Source organism: Miscanthus floridulus, chromosome 1, assembly GCF_019320115.1.
Source record: "Miscanthus floridulus cultivar M001 chromosome 1, ASM1932011v1, whole genome shotgun sequence".
Lineage (NCBI taxonomy): Eukaryota > Viridiplantae > Streptophyta > Magnoliopsida > Poales > Poaceae > Miscanthus > Miscanthus floridulus.
The window spans coordinates 168,664,236-168,675,057 of record NC_089580.1 but is presented as its reverse complement, the minus strand read 5'-3'; positions in this window follow the sequence as shown (position 1 = coordinate 168,675,057).

Here is a 10,822-nt window from a genome sequence, read left to right as displayed (position 1 = left end):
CTTGCCCAAGGCCGCGGGCTCCGTCTCGCTCGACCTCGAGGCCGCAGGCTCCATCTTGCCCGACCTCAAGACCGCGGGCTCCGTCTCGCCTGACTTCAAGGACGCGGTTTTCATCTCGCCCAAGGCCACGGACTCCGTCTCGTCCGACCTCGAGGACATGGATTCCGTCTCGTCCGACGGGGACCCATACCACCGCCAATCAATTCTGGTCCAAGCGTATGGGCCTGGGTCAAAACTCTGACGCCAGGGAAGGGGCCGGCACGGCTCGATGTAACCCGTGGCCATGACGGGCCATACCTAGGAATTCACATCAAGAACAGTGTTGGACGTGCCGGTATTGTTCTGCCTAATATTCGTACGGACGCAGATAGGCGCGTCAGTTCACCACGACGTCTGCCGAGACGAAGTGGAACGCCATAACCGAAAGATGATGCCTGCACATGGCGCCAGTGATGAACAGGGCCGTGATATGGAGCCGTCCCTGCTAACATCTACAGGATCGACAGGACCCGTATAAATGAGAAGAAGGACCCGACAACCCTGGAAGCCTTCTTCTCTCTCTCCACTCCGTCGGCCTCGACGTTATCAGTGAGACGCTTGAGGAGCTGCAGCTGCACACACCGGAGGCCCATACCCCCAGGAGCGACCAGCTCCTCGGCTTCGATTACCGGAGGCCAGAGCGCCAGCTCAGCGCCTTCCTAGGACCCCAATCGTCTCGGGAGGACCTGCGCCGCCTCACCTTCTCATTCGCCAACGTCATGACGCAGCTTGTCGGAGGAGAGCCGCTCTCCCCGGATTACCTCATCCGAAGCGCCCCGACAACGCTCCTATTCGGTCTGCATAACGCCTTAGAGACCGTTGGCCACCTTATGGCGCAGCGCATGTGAAAGGACCTAGGATGCCGCCTAGAGGAGGTGAATAGGCGTTTCTGAAAATTAACACCTTTAAATATGGAAACAATTAGAAAAAGGAGTTTCCAAAATGGAAACTCCAAATTAAGAGTAATATCACACCTCACAAGTTAGCCACAAAATAAACAAGGTATAAAGAATATATCTAGAAGCTACAACCTTACAACACAAAGTTAGAACAGAGATCAAATAATATTCAGCCCTGAGCTCTAATATCGGACGTGTTCGGTATACAAGATTTCTGTAGATCAGCCCCAAACTTGCTCCTTTTGATTTCTATCTTCAAACCAAACTACAGGCACCTACAGAGATGATAATATACATAGAGAACCTGCACAAGAGCTAGAGCAACACAAATATCAAATGAAATACGAATTGAGACGCAATATTTGTTTTACCGAAGTTCGGACTCGTTCGAGTCCTACTCTCCGTTGAGGGGGCTACGGCGACCCAGCGAAGGTCAACCCTAGAGGATACCACGAAGGTCACTCTAGCCAGAGTCTTTTCCAACTCATTTTCCTCTTTCCACTAGTTGATTCTGAGGCGGCGAAATCGACCGTTACAAACTTTCTAAGGCACACCACAATCTCTCAGGTGCTCTCCGATGATGCCTAACCGTCTAGGACCGAAGAGTCTAAGAGTAACAAATGTGAATCATGAGATTGACAATATGCACAAGTGCTCAAGTGGTTGGATTGCTCTCTCTTTGAATTTCACTCAATCCATAATTTGATTTGGCAAATTTGATCAAACACTCACTAAGAGAGTTGGGAGAGTTGGCAAAGCTAAAAAACATGTTAGAGGATCAGTAGAATCAGCAACCTCCAAAGGTGGAGGCTTGGGGGTATTTATAGCCCTCTTGAAAAAACTAGTCGTTTTATAGCCGTTGCCATACCGGACACGTGCATACCGGACACGTCCGGTATGACTTACACTGCGCCGACGGTAACTAAGTTACAGTGACAATATGAGGCGTCGGAACTCCCGATGAATGTCGAAACTCTCAACTCACATCAGAACTCCCGACCCTCAGCATATTTTGAAAACTAGGTAACTGAGTTGAAGTTTGTGAGGTGTCGGAACTCCCAACCCTCAAGGCATTTTGAAAAATAGCCGTTGGCCTCTATTCGTCCATACCGTACACATCCCAGTATGAATACCGGACACGTCCGGTATGACCAGGATAGTGAACCTCTGAGTCAGTTAAGCATGAAACGTCGGAAGTCCCGACCTATGCCAGAACTCCCGACCGTCGAAACTTCCGACCCACATCGGAACTCATGATGAACCAACCCAAGAATAATAAGAATTTTATCCTAGCTAGGCACATACCGGACATGTCCGGTGTTAGACCAGCAAAAACAGATTAGGTCTTTTATCTCTCAGACACTCAAAACTCACATAGGTTGGCTTGAGTACTTATGAAATATTATCTATCAACATGATGCATCCTCTTAATAGTACGACATTCCTATTAACTTAAATTTAAAAGTATAACGAATTTAAACCTTTTGAGTTGATCTCTTTCAACCGAAGCCATGTATTCCAATCTTCATCAAGTGAGGGTGCCAACATGTTGATATTGATCTTTTCACTTGAGCATAGCCATCTTGAGCACATGGCTTGATTCTATTCATCAAATTTGAGTAATCCCAAATGTATCAAGTCACTTCCATCAAACACTTCAATAGTGATTTGATCCTTCATATTAACATGACCATCATAGCTTGATTAGTACCTCAACTAAATACAAGTACTTCCTTCTTCACCCTAGCTAGGTTCTTCGACCGCTAAGCCATCGCTTGCCCTTCACCCTTGCTTAGTACCTCGAAGCATTTCCTTGCTATCTTCACCATCTCAAGCCAAAGTCACATCTTGTGTTGAATCAACCATTCATTTGTATTGTTAACTTTTTTATTTCAATTTAGTAAGCTTCAAATATAAGACCATTCCATATGTAATCCCTCATGTCTTATTAATTAATTCTTACGAGCTTGCTTTCACACAGCACATGGAAATCTCACAATAAATAAGCCTTTACATGAATTCCATTTGCATTGTTGTCTTGTGCTTGAACTAGATTATTTATATGACAACATATCATTTTGGCTTTCATTAAGTACCTGTGAGATAACCTATTACATGTTCACACTTAGCAAACGAGTTAGACATTTAATCATGTTGTCATTCAATCATCCAAAACTCACTCAAGGGCTAGATGCACTTTCAATCTTCTTCTTTTTGGTGATTGATGATAACTTGATTAAAACTTATAAAAGAATATAAACATTTAAGATTTTTGGTTCAATGATTTATGAGAGGTTCCCCCTTAATATATGCTTATGATTAGAATTCACAAAATGACCTCAAATGTCAATTGCACATACTAAAACATTTAGGAGACTCTTCCTAAATCATTGCATCCGTGGGGTGTATGTGTGTGTGATAAGTAAAACCGTGATGCATATAATAAGATATATCACACAAGAATAAATATAAAGACATCACATCAAATATTTTCATTCTAGCATGCATAGTCCTTATGAAAATAAATATAACACATGTATGTCACACATAGCACTCATTATATATTTTCTCAAGTCCACAAGCCATTAATATAATATAAATAAAGATCATGTCTCAAGAGATACATAGATAAAGCATAAGTGAGTCTTATCTCTCACATGATACAATCTGGCTCAAAAGATTACATTAATGAAGCTCAGAAATTAAAAAGAGTCTCAAGAAACTATAGCATGCAGTACATATCTTCAGGTACAAAGATAAGCAAATGAAACTATCCTAAAACTTTAATTAGTCTCTCTCCCCCTTTGTCATCTATCACCACAAAGGTCCATCAATGACATACTAAGGATAAAGGGGTTGCAAGCTGTCTCTAAAAGCTATGATCACTCATCATCATCTTCATCTCTACCAGCATCCTCATCATCTGAGCATGTAGCTTCGGCTGGACGAGAACCACCCACACTAGATGGGTCATAGAAACTACCCATGAGGTCACTCCACCAGTCTGAAGCATACTCATCTACAGCACTGGGACATGGCTAAGAGTGAGTAGGCACCTGAGCTTATAGTGGTAAAGGGTCAGGGTGCTCTAGAGCCTGCTGCTGCTGTTGTCGCTGAAGGAACTTAGCACACTCTGTGTCATACTTGTCCTGCTACTGCTCCTCAGTCTCAGGCTCACTAGCTGCCTCATCTGATAGTGGAGACCTAGAAGGATCAAGCTCAAGTCTAGAAGCAATCTATTTCAAAGTCTGAGTATCCTTCCTCCTAGACTCCCTCTCCTTCTGCTGACAGGTCCGTATGTCCTTGCACATCCCAAAGATAGCACTAAACATCTTGCGAATAGAAGAAGGAGGACTACGACAACGTGAAGAAGAATGTGAAGGAGCATGTGGTAGAGGAGGAGCTCGTCCAGCTGCTGCACCACCTGTAGGTGAATCTACCTCTAGTGCTGCTGCTCCTCCTCCTAGTTCTGCTGGAGATACCCCAATCTCTGTCAAGTCATCTACAATCTCTAGGACTTTATGCTTCTTGTCATACTCAAATGTGTGTCTTGTGACCTTCTCAATCATAAACATGATGTAAGGTGTAAATCCATAGCCCTTGAGGGGCCTCTCTCCCACACTCCTAATCTCTAACCAAATAAAGTCAAACACACTGAATGGCTGAGCATCAGGTGCCATCCTATGGAGCAGGTTTCTAGAATAATCTACAATGTTGCCCTTGTCTCCACCCTTACCATCAATAGTCTTCCTGAACATCCTGTCTAAGTATCTATAAGTAGGGTAAAGACCTAGAACCTTCCTCACTACTCCTCTCTCACCTCCTAGTGGATACATGTAGGCGAGCTGCTCAGGAGGTAACACCTGCTCGGTGTGGATCATGTCTCTTTGGAGGTCCTCCTCTGAGAAGCCAAGAAAAGTTGCAAAGGCGTCATAGTCAACAATGTACCACTGGCCTTCAAGCATGCAATGCATACACCTTGGCTCCTCTTCCACAAATAGAGTGGCATAAAACTATGCAATGACTTCAGAGTTCCAATCATGCATAAACTCCATGAGCGTGTATACACCTATGTGTTGACAAGTGGCAATAGCATAGTCAATGGAGGACTTTTGTAGCTCTCTGACATGTTTCCAATCTATCCACTAAGACTTGACTACCATAGGATTCCTAGCAAGTATCACACTAGTATAATAATCCAGATGGAACATAGTGTGAAAGCGATGATTGTACTAAATCCTAGGTAAACCCCTAGGATCAATCCTCCTCTAATCTCTTGCTCTCATAGCCATACCCTTTCCTTTGTAGTTGACTCTGACAACATAGTTGGGTAAAATAGGAGCATGTACTTCAAGAAGGCCATAGTCCATGCCCTAACCCATGTGGTACACTAGAGGTGCCTGCTGCTCCTCCTTTATCTCCTCAGAGCTATCACCATCATCTGACTCTCTGTCTGAGTCTCTATCAGTGCTCTTCCTTTTCATGTGCTCAAGTCTGTAATCCTCAGTTTCATCACCAGAAGAGGGGCTGCTATCACCATCACCACCCTCTCTGTACTGTGGAGCACCCCTAGTGGCTCTAAAGGGTCTCCTGCTACTGCCCTGCTTCTGCTGACTAAATCTAGGATGCATTTCTTGTCTTGCCTTCTTGTGTTTCTCCAAAGCTAGATCATGCCTATGCTTAGACCTAGGCTCCTATCTCCCGCTCATAGCTGCTGTCCTGTATCCAAAGATTTGCAAAGAATTTTAGATATATGCCCAAAAGATAGCTTATTTTAGTTGAAACATAGAAATAAGAGTAATTATCCTATGCTTTGTAATCACCTCAACAAACTAGGTCAAAAAGATTCACAAAACACAATAGACAATTAAACTTAGTCCTAAGAATCAACCACTGAGAAGATTGAAACAAGGGAGCAAAATCTGCTCTGATGTCGAGCAAACAGCAACCCTAACCAGGGTCCTTCATTCAATCTTCAACCAATCCAATCCAAACTTTGGGCATTACTTCTAGATAGATAATGTAGCATCTCTATCGAAGGAATTCCAAAATCATGCCCTAACCGCTTAGATTGGATGAGGTCTAGGATTAGGGTACCTTGTGAGAGTGAATGAAGATACAATTGAAAATCTAAGTCCCGGAGTCTTCAGTCTTGATGCAAATCTTCTCCGATCCAATCTCCCTCTCTTCCTTTTCATGGTGGAATCACTTGATCGCAATATGGTGGAACAGAGGTGGCGGCGTCGGCTTAGAGGAGAGAAAAGAGAGATAGAGGATCAGGGCCAAAGGGGTACCGGCCATTTTTATAGCCCCGCTCATACCGAACACGTCCGGTAGGCATACCGGACACGTCCGGTATTTGTGGGCTGGCTGATCTTTTTCCAAATTTCATTTACTTAATTCCAATCCCCTTCTATATCATTTTTGATCTAAAAACATGTATGTCCTTGATCCAAAGAAGGTGTAAATACTTTTTTTATCCAAATGCCATGAGTAGCACTTCTCTTTTCCAAATATTTGGCATATAGATTTTGATCACTTTAGAGAGAGATTGTGAGACATAGTAGATTGTGGACTTAAGAAAGCCATGTCATGTGTAATTAGCCAATCAAACAATCAAGGAGAGCTATAATTATCACATGACAAGGCTAGGTCACAAAGACCAAGATTCAAATAGTTTTTCAAATTCACACCACCTACACATGCTAGTAATGAGTTTTGAAAAATATCTGTCCTATGTCACACAAATGCACATTCTAATATATAAAAGGCCTTAGATGCACTTACAATGCATGTATGTAAAAACATACCTTTGACTTGAGCCCACAAGAATACCACTAAGAAGATACATAGCATGATAATCTTTATGTTGACCTTAATTGCCAAATAATCATGCTAGATATAAAATCACTCTCTCTTCCAAAGGACTACAAAGAGTGCTAGATAAATTTATTAGTCCACAAGGTGCAAAATAGAAACTGAGCTCCCCCTAAATAAGTGCTTTAAGTAATTTAAATGACTTTTAACTAGCACTTTATTCTATTATGAATTTGGGAGTCAATTTTCTATTTTGAACCACAACCAAATAATTTCCATATTTAAATTTGAGTTTAAGAGATGCTCACAATCCACTTAGTTTTGATAAACCACAAGCTTCTGAGTATATTAAAGAAATATGAAAATATATGGATCAAAGACTTAGTTGTAATCCTATCAGTGTTCTAGTTCCTGCAATACCGGATATGTCTGGTAGGTATATCAGACACATCCAGAATACGCAGAATAGAAACACTTACTTTCTGTCCCTGTCCATACCAGACACGTCCGATAGATGCAGGACAGAAGCAAATAACCCGCTGCTTGTGATTCTTCATTTTAGCGATAGTATTAATTTTATGCCCTGCATCTCAACAAATAAATTGCTCCACTAGAGAGCCATTAAAGCATCATATGGCGAAATAAAATACTTTTCAATTAGCCACTTTTAATATTTCACAAATATGCCTATTTGTGAACTATTGAACACAAAACGAACAAGGTGGCTATCCTATAAGGTTTAGGTACTTGTTACCTATGGTGAGGATAAAATATATGATATATTCATTGAATTATCTTTAGGTCAACCATATAAGAGATTATGATAAGAATTGGTTAATAGATTGAGTGAATATTATCAAATTGCTTGCTCAACCACCCCGAAGCTTTCATCTCATCACCAAGTACCTACATTATTAACCTAAGCACACTTTAGTACCCAACTCTTGTTGGGTCCTTTTTAGTTAGTCAACAAGTGCTTAGGCACCCAAATGGCTTTAGCACTAGTTTATGGTGAACACATCACCTTGCTAGTGCTAACTTCATTTGTGGTCTTTCTAAGCTTATCATTATAAACAAATGTGTTCGGCTTAGGAGCATTACCATTTGGGCATTCATAGCTTAGATGCCCCTTTCTTCTGCAAGCATAGCATTTGCGGCATTTGTTTGCTCTATGCTTGTTTTGCTTGTATGGACATCTATCAACCTTGTGGCCCATCTCATTGCATCTATAACATCTTCTTATTGCAACTTGGGCTTCCTTTCTTGCCTCTTTGTACATTGGGTATTTCTTGGTAGGATGCCCCAATTTCTTGCTCATGAGACAAGCGCATTGTCCATCACTTTTTTTTGGTTGGCCAACTTGTTTGAGGCCTTTTGTTCGACCACTTCATACTTGTCGGACCAACTCTTATGTCGACACATTGCCCACTCATGTTCATATAATCCACAACCATAGCATAACCTTTTTCCATATTTCTTGCTCTTGGTTGTGTTGGCCTTACTTGAAATGTGATTCTTTTGTTGGGCTTTGGAGGAAGCAAGGTTTGAGCCCTTCTCAAGCTTCTTCACCATGTTATCACGGTTATCTTAAGAAGGTTGTGCTTTCTCCCTACCCTTCAACTGAATCATATCTTTCTTTAACCTTTTCATCTCTTCTTTGAGCTCTATGTTTTCTATAAGATTTAGCTTAATCGAAGATTGGCTTGCTTGAGGAGCACACTCATTAATACAAGAAATATTTAATTGAGATGGTGTACTAGTGAGTGAATGTGTGAGAGGCTGAGAAAATTTTACTGATGTGATCACAACCTCATGAGCTACCTCAAGCATGATGCTTGATTCTACTACTTTCTCATGAGAGCACTTTAGATGAATATAGTTTGCTTGTAGCACATTATACTTGCTTGATAGTTCATCTAGCCTTTCCTTGAGCTCAAAGTTTTCCTTCTCTAGTTGTGAAACACTAGAAGAGGAGTTAGTAATTAAAGCATGCTCAATTGATAATTTTTCATACCTTTCACTTAGAGCCTTTAGTTCTTCCATCTTGGAGATGAGAAACAATTCTTACTTTTGAAGTGATTACTCTTGCTTCTCAATCTCTTCTTCAAGCTCATCATTCTTTTCAACTATCTTCATGATGATAAACTTGTCTTTGCGGTTGAGATGATCAAGGTTGTAGTTGTCTTCAACTTCAACATCACTCTCATCTTGATCATCTACTTGTGCTTTCTCCTTTTCTTGATCTTTCTTGTTACTCTTTTTCTTGCTTTTCTTGGCCATGAGACACAAGTGATGAGTATCATGAGATACTGAGGTTGACTCATCACTTGGTCGCCATCGGGCTTGAGCATCATTGCAAACAACTGCTTGCTGTTCTGCTGTCTTGGCCATACCGAACACGTTCGGTAGGCATACCGGACACGTCTGGTATGTGCTGGTAGACAACAAGTCATGCGCTGCTTGCACTTCTTGCTCCCGCTCGGTGCTCTTGAGGTCTTGTGAGGCTTCTTCGCTGCATGAAGACACAATGGACGTACTTTCCATTGACTCGATCTCAAGTGCATCATCACATTTGGATTTTCCATATAAATCAAAAAGTCTAGGCAAAATGAGATGAGCACTCTCCAGAGGTGGTTGTCCATTGAAGATTGCTTCATCTTGAACCTCTACACTTAATGTACTCAAAATGACATTAATAGCTTTAGCATTGAGTTGCACACATATCTCTTCCCGTTTTGACAAATTTTTGTAGTTGCTCCAATCAACTATAGGAAGAGTTATACTTGCATCCACAATATGCTCAACAAGAGGACTAATATCCCTAAAAGCATTAAGTACATGAATTGACTAAGGTAGAAAGTTTGAACCATCATTTTGGAGAAGTATCAGCTCCAACTCGATAGGCGTCGATATCCTTTTCTCACGGCGGTGAAGCTTTAGGTGAGAACTCCGCTCTGATACCAATTGAAAGGACCTACGATGTCACCTAGAGGGGGGGTGAATAGGCATTTCTAAAAATTAACACCTTTAAATGCGGAAATAATTAGAAAATGGAAACTCCAAATTAAGAGTAATACCACCCCTCATAAGTTAGCCACAGAGTAAACAAGGTATAAAGAATATATCTAGAAGCTACAACCCTACAACACAAAGTTAGAACATAGATCAAATAATATTTAGCCCAGAGCTCTAATACCGGATGTGTCCGATATGAATACCGAACGTGTCCGGTATACACGATTTCTGCAGATTAGCCCCAAACTTGCTCCTTTCGATTTCTATCTTCAAACCAAACTGCAGGCACCTACAGAGATGACAATATACATAGAGAATCTACACAAGAGCTGGAGCAACACAAATATCAAATAAAATGTGAATTGAGACACGATATTTGTTTTACTGAAGTTCGGACTCGTTCGAGTCCTACTCTCTGTTGAGGGGGCTGTAGGCGACCTAGCGAAGGTCAGCCCTAGAGGGTACCACAAAGGTCACTCTAGTTGAAGTCTTTTCTAACTCATTTTCCTCTTTCCACTAGTTGATTCTGAGGCAGCGGAATCGACCATTACAAACTTTTCAAGGCACACCATAGTCTCTCAGGTGCTCTCCGGCGATGCCTAACCATCTAGGACCGAAGAGTCCAAGAGTAACAAATGTGAATTATGAGATTGACAATATCACAAGTGCTCAAGTGGTTGAATTACTCTCTTTTTGAATTTCACTCAACCCACAATTTGATTTGACAAATTTGATCAAACACTCACTAAGAGAGGGTTGGGAGAGTTGGCAAAGCTCAAAAATGTGCTACAGGATCAGCAGAATTAGTAGCCTCCAAAGGTGGAGGCTTGGGGGTATTTATAGCCCCCTTAGAAAAACTAGCCGTTTTATAGCTGTTGCCATACTAGACGCATCCGGTATGCATATCGAACAGTCTGATATGACTTACGTTGCGCCAATGGTAACTAAGTTATAGTGACAATGTAAGGCATCGGAACTCCCGATGAATGTCGGAACTCTCGACCCTCAGCATATTTTGAAAACTAGGTAACTGGGTTGAAGTTTGTGAGGTG